Here is a 16,010-nt window from a genome sequence, read left to right as displayed (position 1 = left end):
TGTGCCAAGTTTTAGAGGAAACAAGCAGCATTCACACACCTGCTGGGCTGCCTCATGAAGCACATGCAGGGATGCTGCTGAACAGAAAGACTTTCAGGAATTAGCTGTAAAGACAGATTCAAAGTGGGTGCTTCTAGCTACTTCCATACACTCAGAAGTGGACAACTTTTCCACGCCTGAGCTGGAAGAGAGCCCAGCACAGCTGTAGTCATGATGGTTGAACTACATATTTGATTTTTGTTTTCTTGCTTTAACTAAAGAATTGTTAAATTCCTTTATTTTTCCTCAGCTTTCAAACTAGTATTCAGCAGTTTGCCAGATAGCAGGCAGTCAGTGAATCCACAGAAACACAATCCATTTCCTCTTTACCATTCAGAGGAGTCAGACCAAAAGTTGACCTCAACTGCTGAGATGCACGGGGTTGCAGCTCCTAGCCATGGAATACATTACAGAGCCTCATCTTTCCCTGCTTCACATCAATGACTCTCTAAAGTTGTGTGCAGTGCTCCTGGATTGCAAGGGCCAAGGATGCTGCAACTGTAAACTTTGCTCTGCTCTACAAGTCTTCCTGGATGCACTGCAACAACAACCTTGCAGAGTGCAGAAACCCAAAGAACATGTGCCAGCCTTAGTGTCTAGGTGGGACATGGGGATCTCAACTCCAGGCAGCCTCCTGGGGAAAGCAGTGCCCATAAGCCACCTGTTCAAACACAAACACCTCTTCCATCAATGCATGACACCCTTACACTAGTTAATAGGTCATAGAGCAATTAGTGCTTGAGCGACAGAAACCATGTTGCTCCAACAGCTATATGCATCCTCAGCTTGCAATGGTTTGGGAGCAGGGGGGAGTCATCTGAATATTTAATGAATTCTTTATTTATTTATACTTTATTAATAGAAAGTAATTACTTTCCAGAGCTTTCATTTGTAAAAAATATAACTCTCAGCACTAAAGATTGTCCCAGGTGGCCCTTTAGCACTTCTGCTATGATCAGGAAGCTGCAAGGGCCAGTTGCTCCCTAAGGGACAGGAAGGGAGGCAAATTCAGTAATAGCGCTGGCAGGAGAGGTGCCTTACCAGCCAGGGCTCCATCCCACAGTATGTGAGCAAGGCAAGCTGGAGATAGCAGCCTAGATCAGACAACTTCATGGTGTTGAGAGACATCCTCAATTAAGCCAGCCCACAGGTCCGGAGCAGAAGGATCCACAGCTAGGCACCAGCATCGCTGAGCTGGAGACAAGTATTTCTGCAACTCAGCTCTGACCAGACCAAAAGCCCCGGGCTGAGCTTAAGTAGAGCTCCTGGGCCCATAGGCAGTGGCTGTGAGGGTTAATGGTCAGGGCCATTAAGGCCTACTAGTGGGACTAATAAGGACTGGTTTCTCTACAAAAGGTGGCAGTTTGGTATCCAGCAACAAGACAAGTAAACTATCCAGAGAGTTTGTGTGTCTTTCTATAATATAGATGGTACTAGCTTAAGCTCATTGGAGTGCGTCAGAACAGCACTGATAGAGAGGTAATAGCCAGACACGCCAAGCTAACACACTGACTTGTCATTACCTCTGGGTGAAGTATGATTGTTCTCTCAAAATTAAGTGAATATTGATGAAAGTTATTGATTGACAGCTCTGCAGATAGATATCCTCTGTCCATCCACAGAGCAGTCACTGAAAATAAAGACATGACAAATACAATGTCAACAGATGCAGCAAGACAGTGACAATTCTTCTCCCATGCTGTCAGGAAGAAACTCCTCTGTAGAGTGGTTTCATCTCCACACAGTGTAAGCAGTGCAGTCGCTTAGGTTTTAGTCACTCAATGCAATGAGACTTCATTGCTGCACTATTTAAAAATCACTTTCAAACTATATAAAGTGTTTATACAAGGTGATCCTTTCAGATGTCTCGGGGTAGGAACTATTTCCATCCAGTTTGCATAACCTCCTTGCGCCCTTTCCCATTCCTGGTGTGGCAGCAGGTTCTGCAGAGCCTCTGACTGTGCTGGTGCAGTGTTTGTATACTCTGCTGATCAAAAGTACCTAAACACTATTATAATGAGAGATATATTGGGGGAGGAAGGCAGAGACAGGGACAGATATCTCTCAGCCGGAGAATAGGACTTACACCATTTCACAGAGAAGAGTTATAACTCTCAATCGTATTAGTAGATCCCAAAGTTACCTAGAGTTGAATAGCTCCATATTCCATTACCAAAGATCAGGAAAGTGAGATGCCCTGTAATTTAACCCCTCGCACAATGTCATTTTGTCTCCTACTTGAATAATCTGGTTGCTTGAAAAGTGCTGTTAACTCTTCAGAGTGATGCTAAACTACTGGCATTTTTCAGCTTCTACTACATATTGATTTTTTAATGATACTGTAATTCATCTTGCAAATCAATGCTTGAACTTGTGGGTTTATACTTTTATCAACTTTCATTCTTTTAGAGAGATTATTTTGTCATATTCTTCACAGCCCTATTAATAAATAAATAGAACGGTGTTAAAAAAAAACCAGCCATTATTGTCAGCTATTACTGCTGAGGACAAGTACCCATCTGACTGTCTACGTCTCCATCTATTACCAAAACTACCCAGAGGCCCATAAACTTGTCCTGACCTAAATGAGGGCCTTTCAGCTCCTCAGTGGGAGTTCTATGAAACCCTAGAAGTATTCAACCATTCCTCTCCTGCACACTTCAGAATGAGAAGGAACAATGAAGTATTGGGAATCTAAGGCTTGAATTTAAGACTTATAATGCAATGTGCACTCAGGTATGCCCAAAATAACCATCTTACTTATGGTCATATTGGTTATCTGAGGTCAGAAAAAAGACCTAAGAGCTGAGGACCTATTTGGAAACACACAGCAAAGTAATTTAGGACTTCAGTGGAGGTCAGGAAATTGAGGAACTCTTTTTTTTTTTTTTTTTTTTTGGCACCATCTGAATTTTGAATGGCAGCAAGTGTGATGTAACAGTGAATCAGTAAAGAAAATAAATGATGAAAACCTAAATGGACTAATGGACTCTTAGCATCAAGCTGTACCATACAAATGTGTTCACCAGTCCCTCTCAGAAAACACTGCTTCTCAGATAACATTGATAAATGCCCTGAGCAAACCATAGGTAGGAGTAGATTAACTGATTATCATTCAATTCAGAATGCATCCATCTATTTGTAAATGCCCAGTTGTGACTCCCCACAAAAGTGCACGATTCACAGTACTCTGGGTCTCAACAGAATGCAGAAAGGACTGGAGGGTCATGATCTGCAAACAGAAAACTGTTGACTTAAAAGTAGGAGGAGCTACATGCTCACATACTTGAAGTCTCAAGACTAATTCATGAGGGAGACAGGCAATCTGTGTTATCATTTATGTCCACTCTGTGAAACAAGTGACATTGCTAAGTGTGCAAGTTCTCATTTCTGTCTAAAGAAAGGATTTTTTTCCCTCAGCGGAGAAAAGAGCATGCTTCCCAAAGGCTCCAGGGTTGGAGACACAAGTACAAGGGATTCATCCCTGAACTCCTTAGCACACAATTGTATGTTGCATACTACATATTTTCTCAGGAATGCCTGGACGGGGCTGATATCCCTGTTTAAACTGGAAGTATTATTATTTCATTCTACTGAATTTATTGTTTCTCATTATGATAATGTATCTATCATCCCTAGCACGGATGCTTTCCAGCATTATAAATACACCTGTTCTTCAATCTGCAAGAGCACTGGATGGGTAGATCACATATTACAAATCACATTTCCATTAATACACGTTCCCTCTTTCCTCCTACCTGTGACAGAGAGACACAAGAGTCATGCTGTCTGGTATTTTGTCCTTTAGTTAGCACTAGCTCTGCAAGAAGGGAATCTCTTCTTCCTAAAATACAGAGACACAGCAGGCAAGAATCTAGGCTAAAATCCTTTGAATGACAGCCTAGAGCAGCAAGTACCAAATCTGTCACCAAGTAGTACTCCCAATGTCCAAAAAGCCTACATGCTCTTCTATTTTAGCATAAAAAGCTGCATTACTTCAAAGAGTTTAAAGAGATCTTCCACATACAAAGGTTTTCTCTCTGGCCACCCCTCTCTGTCTCACAGAGACTTCTCCTCATGAGGACTACCTCCACACCTAGTGCAATACTGGCTTGAGATAAGTCTCACATCTGAATTGCCCCACCACCACCAGTGTTCCCATCACTACACTGCATGTCCCACTCGCACACACAGAAAATGCTTGTAGAGCTGTGATGAGAGCTAAGAAAAGGGCCCAGCTGCAAATAATCCCACTGGAAGGGTTCATACCTCAGGGCTGGGAATAGCTCTGTCCATTGGCATGGGAAAGGGAAAAAGGTTGTTACTGAAGAAACATGGCTGTCACAGAGTGATTTTGCTTCTAAAGTAAAAGTCATCATTCAAGCTGACATAATTAATAGATCTGATCATAGTCTTTATTTACTGTTACCGTTCTTTAAGTGCATGTTAAATACAAAGACAGTCTCCCCAGTAAAATACAGAGGATCATATATGTGGGCTCACCCTACAGATCACCCAGAGCCACTGAAGCTTGGGCCTTCTCCCAGAAAACCTTCTCACTTCAGGCCAGTGTTCCATCCAAGGCTTGTATGTCAGTCAGTCAAGCCCTCATCATTGCTCGTCTGTCTTAAAGTCCTATCAGGGGCTGATGTAAAGTGTTAAAGCAGAGTCTGATTGTATCACCAATGTACTGCCAAAAGTAACAGTGAAACTTGCTGTCTCAGGACCCTCAAGGTCAAAGACAGAGGCCTAATCTTTGCTGCAGAAACTATATACATTACAATACAATTAAGAAGTTGATATATCATCACTCACAGGTGCCTGCTGTCCATTACTGATGGACAGAAATAGAGGTAATGTCACCACACAGGAGTCATCAATCGGCTTTTTAAGATATGTTTGATGGCAGAATTTTGAAGGGCAGCACAACCTGTCAAATTGCAGCCTAACTTCTCTGCATATGGTTCAGAAATTGGCATATTAATATAGGGAAAATACAAGCAGCTTCAGCCATGCTATGACTATTATGGCTTTTATGTTGCTGTGAAACTATTGGTATTGTTTCCAGATGGTTATTTAGTTGTTTTCATTTCTGGCACCTAGAACAGTTTGTGATTTTGCCAGGGTTTGCAAACATTTCTCAAACTTCCTTTAATCTTCCTGAGGCTGGGTTTGGTAAGAAGGCAAAAGTATTGTATTTCCCACTGAATGGAAAGGGCAGACCAAAGACACACACCTGCCTAGAATGACAGACTCAGTTAACAGTGGAGACAGAACTAGAAATAGGAAGAAAACTGGAAACCCCAGTACTGTACTAAATGTTCTTCATGGGGCAGTGTCATTTTCACAAATGGCATTGCAGGGAATCAGGGTCAGGACTGACCCAGGCTGTGTACTCCCATGTGCAAGGCATGGGGCCTGCCCAAAGCACACTCAACTCAGTGCAAAGTCTCCCAGTGATGGGTATGAAATGAAATTAATTGGGGTGGGAACACATAGAGAGAAGAGGAAAGTGGAAGAGTAAGAGACAGGGCTCAAAGGAAATGTAACCAACAAAGTACTAGGTGTGACTTGTCTTTCTCTGTTTTGACCAGCTAATGTTATGCCATCCCTGTTTTCATACCCAGTTGCTCATGGAAGGAGAAGCCTGGGGAGGGCATCTAGGAAAAAGCAGGCTTTTTCTCTTTTTACCAAATAAAACACCATCAGCAACAAAAGCCCAAACAGATTTTAGTTAGAGAAAGGACATCTATAACAGGACCTTAAAAGCATGCACAGTTTGAAGTCTTTGCATCTGCATGTTTAAATGCCGCTATATATTGTTGCTTGTGTAATAAAATGAGGGCACGTCCCTCACGAGTGCTTGGACTACATCAGCTAAAAGACCCTGACAGATACTGAGCTCTGGATCCACAGTAGCTCAGCAAGACTTGGTGACTTTACAAAGTACCTCCAGGAGGAAGAAGAGTTTTATCCTCTACTTTCAGGGAAGGCTCTTAGCATGCCTTGCAAACCACATTTGACATTCAACCTAACCTACAAGGAAAGAGCAGCTTCTGACACTATTTCCTACCAGCTTCCACTCTTTTTCCTCCCTGTTTAGCTGGAGGGAGTGTGGAGATGTCAGCAGAGTGCAGGCCATAAGCTAGCAGGGGCAGTCAGGTAAGTTAAGACTACTGAGCTACTCTTTGCCACCAAAAACCTCTTTGCAGTATGATTTACAGTGGGGATGCTCAGAGGGAGCAGGTTTTTCACCAAGGTATCAGCAATCTCTTTCTCTGAGCATTAATATAATCTGTACCTGTGTGCTCTCTACACAACTGTTAGGCACCTCTGGCCAAGAACAAAGTCACTCCCCAAGGTCAAGTTCAGCCTCTGTGAAAAGGCTCAGCCTGCTCCCCTGGTGTGGGGATGCTTGGAGAACCAGAATGCTGTGAGTGGTCTGCTGGTGAACACCCAGCATACGGGCCTGGCACCTCTCCACTGCATCGTGGTATGCAGTGTGGACTTATGTCCCTCAGGCTTTCCAAATAATGAAGGTAGCTGCAGTCTCAGATCCTCCTGTGGGAGCTGCCAACATGGAAAAGGTTTTTTTGAGAAGTGGAAAATCTCAGGGAAATCTCTTATGTGGAAAGTTAATAGGTAGATACTCTTGAAGCAGCTTGGAGAAATGGTCGCACACATTTCATTTCAATAAGTGGAAAATATGTGGTCAGACTGCCAGGTTTGTCAGTCTCTTGTGCATTAAGCAGCTGTATAGAGATGATGAAATTGTGTGGGGTTTCTATCTCTAAGATAAGGATCCCACCGCTGGTTAAGCTGTGCTGTTTGTGGCCTTAATCATTTTTTAATTGTCTTTTTTAACTGTGAAATTACAAGCACATTCTTAGCACCTTTCTAAGACAGAATGGTTTCTCTGGGCCAAAGGCTCAGCTTTATAACCACTCACCCCTGTGCATAACTTCACTGGCAAGAGAAGCCTTGTTAATAATTCATGAGTAGCACTTGCAGACTGAGGGCCTCAAGTACTTTTACTGCTGTTGTGAAGGAAGGAAAAAAGGGGTTGCTCTGTAAAGGCGTGACATTTATATTAAAAAAATGAAATGACAAAACTTTGAAAAGACTTTGTTGACTTGTTCATAAGAGCACAATGGAGCTAACTTGATCATCTGCTCTAAAGTTCAGAGAGCTCCTGTATGGGCTTCTGAAACCCAGGAATAAAGCCAACTTGGCCCAAACAACATCTCATTTGTCCTGACCATTTAGATTGCTGACTTTCCTTAGCTGCCTGTTAGACTTCATGTCTTCATATGAGTGCAATGTGCATTCCCTAGTTTAGTTTCCTTCTATGGCTGGATTGGATTGGCATGTTGGAGTGTGAAGGTGAATTTAATTTCCTTGCAGTTGAAATACGGTGGCATTATTCCTTTGAATGCATTTCTCCAACAACCTGCTTTGTACTTCTGAGCGGATCCTTTGAGGAAAATCTATTTTCTCTACCCATCTTTCTCCCCCAACTCTCTTTTAGCATCTTTGTCTGAGCCAAGATGCTTTATCAGATTTTTTTTTTCCTCCATCAGTTAAATAAGTCAGGTGCATACTGCAGTGAATAAACAGTTTTAATCAATTAAAAGAAGTCCTCTGCTGACAGCAGTGCAATCATTCAGCTAGTATGATAAAGATGCTCATCAGAGGTGATTATGAAGAGATTAATTCCTTTAAGAATTGACTTTAGCTTCCCTGACAATAGTGCTGGGAGTAGTTTTGCTTAGAAAGGTATCCTCTCAGAGTAGAAATTTATCAACGTTTGGTTTCCCAAACTTGTTCTTTGTTAAAAGTTCCACTTCCCTGATTCTTCCTCTATTCCCCTGTGAAAATGGGATTTATTAGCATAAATCTGGGATACCATATGTCAGACAAACTCACCCCAGGAGCCAGGTGAGGGGGGACATGCTTTTATTCTTTGGCCTATGTAGTGCCAGGTTGTGGAAACTAATAAAACAAATCAAATGTTCACACATGTTGCTCCAGCCAAGAAAATCTGATAAACCTGCATTGTGTAAATGGAAATAGAAGAGCAGTTCCCCCCACTCGCCAGCGCCCAGCCTTTAGAGGCAATGACCTGGAGCTAAAATGGTGTGTCTGCTCCCACTCGCTCCTCTGCCTGACCTCCTGGCTCTCTATTCACCAACTCATTCCCTTTGCTTCTCAGATGGCAGCTCCTCTCTCTTCCCTACTGCTTCTTTCTATGTCATGGGGAGTAGCTACTGCTCCCGTGCTGCCCCTGCCATCTGGAGCAGCATCCCTATTGCTCTGTGCCTAATTGAATTTGAAGAGAAGCAGGGACTTGGTCTCAGGAAGAGACATTTCCTGACCCTGCCTTATGACTCCTCCAAATGTGGCGTCTGCTGGGAGAATTAAATACCTCCTGAAGCTCTGCTCCTTTTTGCTTCCACAAGTTCAACACTTGCCTGCTATTTAACCTGTGGCCCACCATATCTTGAAGTGATGCCCTTCGCCTACAGCTGACTTGCACTATAGCTTCCTTCTAGGGTAGCCCCTTCTGTGACAGAAACACCCCACCTTTGGCCCAGTCCCAATCCTGTGTCTTCAGAGCAATGAAATCTTTTTTTTCCTATGCGGAAGGATCAGACTTGGCCCCCAGCTCCCCTCTCACTCTCTGAGTTGTGTGCAATACAACAGTCAGAAAAATGAGTTCCCAACAGTCTGGGGAAGAAACTGCACCCAAATACGAACAGCCCTCCCCATGAAGGGTTCAGGGCAGGGAATGTCAAGACCTGATGTTTTTGCTTCCTATTGCACAGGGTAGGCTATGATGATGAATAACCAGTTTTATGGCTAGTGAAATCCAGCAACAAGCAACTTTTAATCATCACTCAAGGAAAGTATGAAAAAACTTAAGTTGACATGCAAACCAGATGCACTTACAGATACCAAGGCTCTGGCAATGTCACATTAGGTAACTTATTCTTAGTATCAGTCCTAATATTAGACAGACACAAATTAGAATCAAGTCTGACCCAAGGCAAGAACAATTCCATGTAGGGAAAGAACAACAAGGCATTAAATCAAGTTCAAAGAAGCTCACAGTTAAAGAAGGAAAGCTCAAGGATTTCTGATGATTGCTTCTCTTTGACAACCTGTTCTTCAGACCTCTGAGAAAGCTTCAGCCTGAAATGGGGGTTATCAGAACCCCCAAAATAGTCTTGGACACGGGAGCAAAAAGCCAGGGAGCAGCACTGCACAGCTTAAAAAACGGCTTGAAGGCCATACGGTGAGTAACCTGCAGCTGGCCAGGCCTTTCCAAAGCATCTTAGGAGTATGAGGGTCTTGAGATACATGGACGTAAAGGGTCATGCTGCTGACCATGTGTCCCAGCAAGAGCCAAGGGGCTGCCAGCGAGCGGGACTGGCAGTGCAGGCCATCACTTATGGGACAGGCTTCTCAGACCACTCTGTGCTGAAGCAGTCCTACTCTGAGCAGCTTCCTGGAAAGCTGTGCACTGACAGGGAGTGCTAACAAGGTGACGAAATTTCATTTTACGCTGAAATCTACAGACAAGACTCAGTAAGAAATGGCCACTGGCCAAGTGGTAAAATAAATGAGGCCAGTGTCAGGAATAAATCTGAAAAGCAGGACAACACCAGAGCTAATCTAATGTCAGAAACAGTATTTTAGCACAGACCGAGTCTGACACGTAAGTAGCTGTGTCAGCGAAGGGAGAATACTGAATTAGTCCCATGTGAGCTTGTGGCTGCGCTTTCTTTGCACACATTTGCCTCTGATTCAGTGCAAATCCAGTCCCAGTAAGCATCATGCAAAGGGTAGAATTTCCCCAAATCCTCTGCGGTCCTGCCTATTCAGTGCCATCACTTTACCTGTCAGAGGGTTCCCCAGAGCTCCATCCGTCCATGAGTCCAGGAACTTGCCCATGAAGACTAGAGATCACTTGAATACAGCAGAGGCACAGAAAGGGCAATATCTCTTATCCCTGCCCCAGATATCTCATGTAATCCTCCAGAAAGAGTGTGCCATTGGAACTGCCTTAGTTTTCCCTGGTTCCCCCTTGTGCTGCGGAAGCTTCATGGGGTGATTTGGTGGAGTCTTTCCTCAGGGATAGAGATGAAGCCACATGGTTCCAGAGTCAGGACAGAGTCACAATTTCTACCTAGACCATGCCAGGACTCTAATGGATAACCTGCGATCTGCAGAACGTGGGGGCCAAACATCTGCCACGGTAAAGAGGGAGCACAAGGAAAATGAGTTGAAAGAATTGCAAAGGAAACACCTCTTCCGCCCAACAGCTGAGCAGTGCTCAGTCACTGCTGTTAGAAACTGCCTGGAAGTGTAGATGTTAATGTTATGCCAGATCCGGTGTAGTAGCAGAGATTCATTCCATTTCATTATGAAATGATACCAAGCACCATAAAGTGTCAGCTTTCAAGTTCATGATTTATAAATTAAGTGTAAATAGCCCATATTCTGAGCTCCTCTCCAGCCGCTTATTTATCCTTCCCCCATGAAAAATTAATGAGTCTATAAAATAGATTGTAAATTTAGACCAGTCATGTTTTTTAAAAAAATCAACAGTGCAATTCTCTTAGAGACCCTGAAGCATTAGCTGGCTGCAGCCACTGCTGTTAATCACTGGTCTTAGGGGTGCTACTATGCTACAGCAAAGGTTTTCCACCTCCTGCTAAGATTCCTGCTGCAGACCAGTGCCAGAGACAAGATAAAGCACTCTGGGTATTAGGCTGACCTAGTACAGCAATCCCTGCTTTCAGCAGTCTGGCAGGCTGCTTCCTTCATGGGGTGCTTGAGGACTTTACACCATATCCAAGACATCAGGAGAAGAATTAGCAAGACGATTTTTATAATCAAATTTTCTAAGTGGAAAATTCACCCCAGGCTAAACTTTTGGTCTGTGGGAAGGAAAACAAGCAGAACCAGATCAGCTAGCTCTGTATTTCCACTAAGAGGATTCCCTAAGGGACTCTTGCTATTTTGTGACCTTTAGGGCTTGCCTCTGGACAGAAAGCTGTATGGGTCATTTTGCAAGGCCCTCTGCAACTTAGCAAAGACTGTCCATTGGGGTGCACGCATTTACCAATTCCATGTAAAGATCAGAGAGGGGTAGAAGACAATCAGAAAGGAGTAGGAGACAGGTAGGCTGAGGAACAGACAGGGACAGGCACAACACTCTGGGTGTTGGAGTCATGAAGAACCACAACAGAGGAGTGCAGAGAATGGGCAACAGACTGGTCCAGAGGTACCCACACTGGTGTGAAAGCAGATTTCCATGCAGTTGGAGACATGCCTCCACCTACCTCCATTCTATTCTACCATCTCTGGGGACTTTGCTCAACACCCAAATAAATACCCATGAGGCCTATTCGAAACCAAAGATGTTTCTACACACAAACTCGGTATCAAAATTCATTGCTGCTCACTGGTCTGTGCCTGGCCAGGAATGCTGGAAGAGGAGACAGGATTTTATGGCTTCTGTGGCATCACAGCAGGGAATGTTCTGTATCACAAGGGAGGGTGATATCAAGAGATGCAGGATGAGATGACTGTAGGACAAGCTCCATGATTTTCTGTTCACTTTTATACTTATGCTTAACATTTGGAGGAATTTGCTAAATAAAGAATTTTGGCTAAAAAGTTGTTTCACAGAAAAAACTCCTATTGTTAAGCTCTCTCATGAAATATCCAGCTCTTTTTAACTGAACAGAAAAAAAAAAACACATTAGAGTAAACAAGGCAGAGTAAACAAAGCATGGAGACTACTTTTCCCCTTCTGTATACATATGTATGAGTATGTTCTGTATGCCTTCTTATATACAGTCTAACTCTATCATGAACAGTAGGTCGCTGTGACAATTTATGACAGAAGTGGAAGATTTTATTAGATGTAATGTTAGCTTATTCGTTAAATTCCTACAATCAAACATTAAAATGGATACTATTCCTCTGAGGACAAGACAGAGAGACAAACATAATAACTTTATCTCTGTTGCATGTAAAACATTTGTAATTGAGCAGAAAGCCTGATCCCAAATGCTTAAAAATATAAGGCTGGGGCAGCAAATGTGATTGGATTTCTTATAATCTAATCATTTTGCTCCATATGTGGCCCCCAATCTGTTTAGGATTGTTAAAATTCCTGGGTATTGTAGTGCCTTCCCCAGAGAATGCTGGGAAGAGCTACGGACAGCCTGGACCAGATGGGATGTCAGTGACTCCAGCCAGCAAAGGCAGAAAAGAGGACAGTGGTTAACGCCTTCTCTGCCGGCCACCATGGAGGAGGTCCAGACAGGAAAGTGAATGCAGGATGCTTTCCAATACTGTAAAAGGCAGTTTACAGTTTAAAGCTCCTGGGAGCAAACTGCTGCAGCCCGTGGGGACAAAGTGAGCAAGGACCAACAATCACATCCTTCTGAAAAATTGTTCAGTGCTGTAGGTGAAAATTTCAGTTGATTCTGAACTCCCGTGAGTGTGTGAAGGAAGGAGAGCTCCCTGAAGCCCAAGAAGGAGGTGAAATACTATAAATGAAACCAGTACCTACAAGATGAAAGGCCTCTTGGTCAGATCGAAGGTGTTTTTAGAAAGCTTACGGAGAAGCACAGCATCAGAGAGCCTCCCTCCAGAGGAGTGAAATTCAGCAGGCCTGAGCTCGATTTAAGAGCAAGAGTCTGGCTGCTCAGCATTCCCTGCCCCTCTAACTTGTCACTGAACGGAGTTAAACCAGCACCTGAGAACCTTCACCACAGGAAACACTGGGATGCTTCTTGGTCCACCAGGGTGGATTAGTTCTATTTATACGAGGTTAATCCTTTGGCATATAAAACAAGCGACACTGTAGCTAAAAACAAAATATAGGATTACCCTATTAAAATGGCTCACTGATTACAGACAATGCCACTTCTTTCCTTCTTGTCACTCTCTTAACTGAGGTAACCAGTAGCTTTTAGCTAAACTGAAAACCTCACCTTATTATTCCATACCTGCCCAAACTGTTATGTTGTTTTGATGGCTTGAATGGAATTTTGTAGCTGTTTTCTAAGGCCTTATTTAACAGGAATTAACCTAAAATCCTGAAAGCCTAGGAGTATGGTAAAAGGTAAAGGAAATGAAAATAGCTCAGGAACTTCAATATGTTTTCCTCTTTAATTCATGAAGAAGCTGTTAGTAGTGTACTGACTCCTGGCTGGGGACTTAAAGATTTTTCTGTTGCACTGAATTTACACTTGGGGAGGAATAAATTCTGTCATAAAAACAAGGAATTTTCCCATTAAGTCGGATATACTAACCTCAGAAGCAATCTCTCACATCCCACGAGATCACAGCTTTGCACAGGAAATCTCCGTATATATTATTTCTCTACAGACTCATCTGACTAATTACAATCATTCTTAAAAATATGTAACATGAAAATAGTGAGGGGTAATCATGTGTCCATGTATTTAGATTGCTGCTTACTAAAAGACTCTTCAAGGCTATCTTTAGTTTCAACAGCATCAGAAAAAGATAATTTTCAAGTGTAAAGGTGCCAGCATCTTATCCTGGAGAGGGACTGCTAAGCAAAAAACTCTTGTATAATTTTAGTAGATACAGCAATTATCACTATGTAATTCCCTAGAGAACTTCTTAACATATACATGCCATAATGGGGACTATGCATCCAAAATCTAGAAGGTCACTGGCTTTTTGCCCTACAAAGCCCATATATACTGCCAGGACAACCCAGCAGCTTCCAAAACAACTTATTCCTGTACTCTCACCTGGGTACATGCTGCAGGAAAATTTCGAGTCTGCTTTTGACCTATAAACAATTCTCTCTCCTGCTTATTAATGCCTCTGAATAGGAACAGACTGGGTCTTTTCTTATCAGACAGTCCTTCAAGTGCTTGTGCATTGCCAGGATTTGACAAAACTCAGAAGAAATAGAAGCAGCTGCCCCACTATGGTACCCTCAGTAGGTTTTAAGTGCCAGACTTTTGCTTAGGCTCACCTTTCACAGCTTCAAAGAAAAGTAGGATTCTTTCTGGAGCCCAGCTGTGTCTCTAAAGATATTTTTTTGAGCAATAATACTAACCAGAGGTATGTTAACTTCTCAAGGACATATTAACTCCAGTAGGTGTCAAGCAATGATTCTGACAATCCCTCCACTTTGGAGGAGATTTTTACAGAAATTTTCACCCCCTTTTCCATGCCATAAGGACAAGTCAGAAGTTAGATTCTTTTGCCAAAAGGAATAGATTGTAACATGCAGCCATGGAAAATACAAAATGTATTTGGATGCTATAATTTCCCCTGCAGATTTGATATGGGAGACATTAGAAAAAGTCAGACATCCGTAGCTACTTCCACTCAGGGCTATGAGCATAGTTTATAAATGCTAATTAGTTAAGGTATTTTGCAGGCAGATCAGTAGCTGGGAGCCGAAGACTAACAATTTCAACTCAGTTGTTCATAGCATATATGTGTGCATGTGTAAAAGACAGAGAAGGAGAATATTACTTGTCTCATAACTGAAAGATTAGATTTCTACTTCCCCATGCATTTTTAATGTGCTTACAGAGTTTCATGTAACAGAACTCCCTGGGCAGGGCTGGGGGCGCAGGGAAGTTGCCTGTGTTTGGTAATGGCCTGTGTCACAGCCAGGGCCCGAATCAGCGGGGCGGTGGATGGGAAGACCATGCAGTCCTGTTACCACTCTCCCATGCATCGTACTAACAGGGGGACTAGAGCCCTCTCGGCCCTTCACACAGATACCATTTCCTGATGAAGGTGACCTGACCATCTCAAAGGTAGGTTGCCAGGGCAAGGGAATTGCCTCATCAGCAATACATGCAGTCAGTTTTTTTGCATTCCCCCTGCCAAGTACGAAGCAGTGTTGCATGGTTATCAGAGGCGTGCTGCATGGCGTGGGATGGGGCACACGACGCAGCTCTCTGAGAATTCTTTTGAAAGGGGTGCTGAGAAAGAGCAACCAAATGCTGCAGGCAGAGAGTGCTGTGGGGCAGTGTGCTGTCAGTAGTGCTGTCAGAACCGTGGGATGCTCCTCTGGCTTGCAGGATCCCTCATCTGAATACGGAAACTGGGACTGCAGTTCCAAGAAATACATATCTGAAGCGTCTTTGAGAGCTTCAAGCGAGATCTCTGATGGTCTGTCTCTGTGCTCCAATTTCAACAGAGTTCCTTTGTTTTTAGTGTTACTGATCTTTAGCAAAGCTGCTATACAACAGAGTATAAATCAAGTCTCTGGTGTCAAAGGTGGTCATCTCTTGCATTTGTGAAACGTGTTGATGGTCAGCAGGGTTGGGACAAAAGTAGGATCAATTGAAAGCCCTCCTGAAGTCACTGACTCAGCTCTGAGGTACAGCAGAGCCTGCTCATTAGAGACTACATTCTTCTAGTGAGAAGTCTGTTGTATCAATTTTATGCCAAATCAAGGGTTTGATTTATCCCTGTTGTAACTCCACTGAGTTCAGTCAAGCTATGAGAGTCACAAATTTAGCTCTTAACTTTCTCCATAAAGAATACTATTTTTTCCTTTGATACTGCTTCAGTGAACCTCTGAATGTACGAACATGCATCCTGCTCCAGCAAAGCATGTAAGCACACACATGTGGGAAGTATGTGAGAAATCATTGTGAGAGGAACTGGACTACTTCCATACTTAAACCATCTTGTCAGCCTCTTTCACCTGACATTCTTGCTCATATAAATCAGCGGGAGACAGAGTACTCCTTCAAGCATTTGGCTTAACACAGCTGAAATGATGACCAATGGAAAGACTCCCATTGACTTCCCTGGAAGCTGAATTGTGCCCTGAGTGATGGTTTGTCTTGATGACAGTGGGAGGTTCGGGGAGGATGGGCCTGTGAGCCCATCCCTTCTATGACAAACATGTCTACTGTGTCCATATTGACTTGGGATTTTAA

The sequence above is a fragment of the Strix aluco genome, chromosome 7 (genome assembly GCF_031877795.1).
Source record: "Strix aluco isolate bStrAlu1 chromosome 7, bStrAlu1.hap1, whole genome shotgun sequence".
Lineage (NCBI taxonomy): Eukaryota > Metazoa > Chordata > Aves > Strigiformes > Strigidae > Strix > Strix aluco.
The sequence above is the reverse complement of the archived record's forward strand: the minus strand, read 5'-3'. Positions refer to the sequence as shown.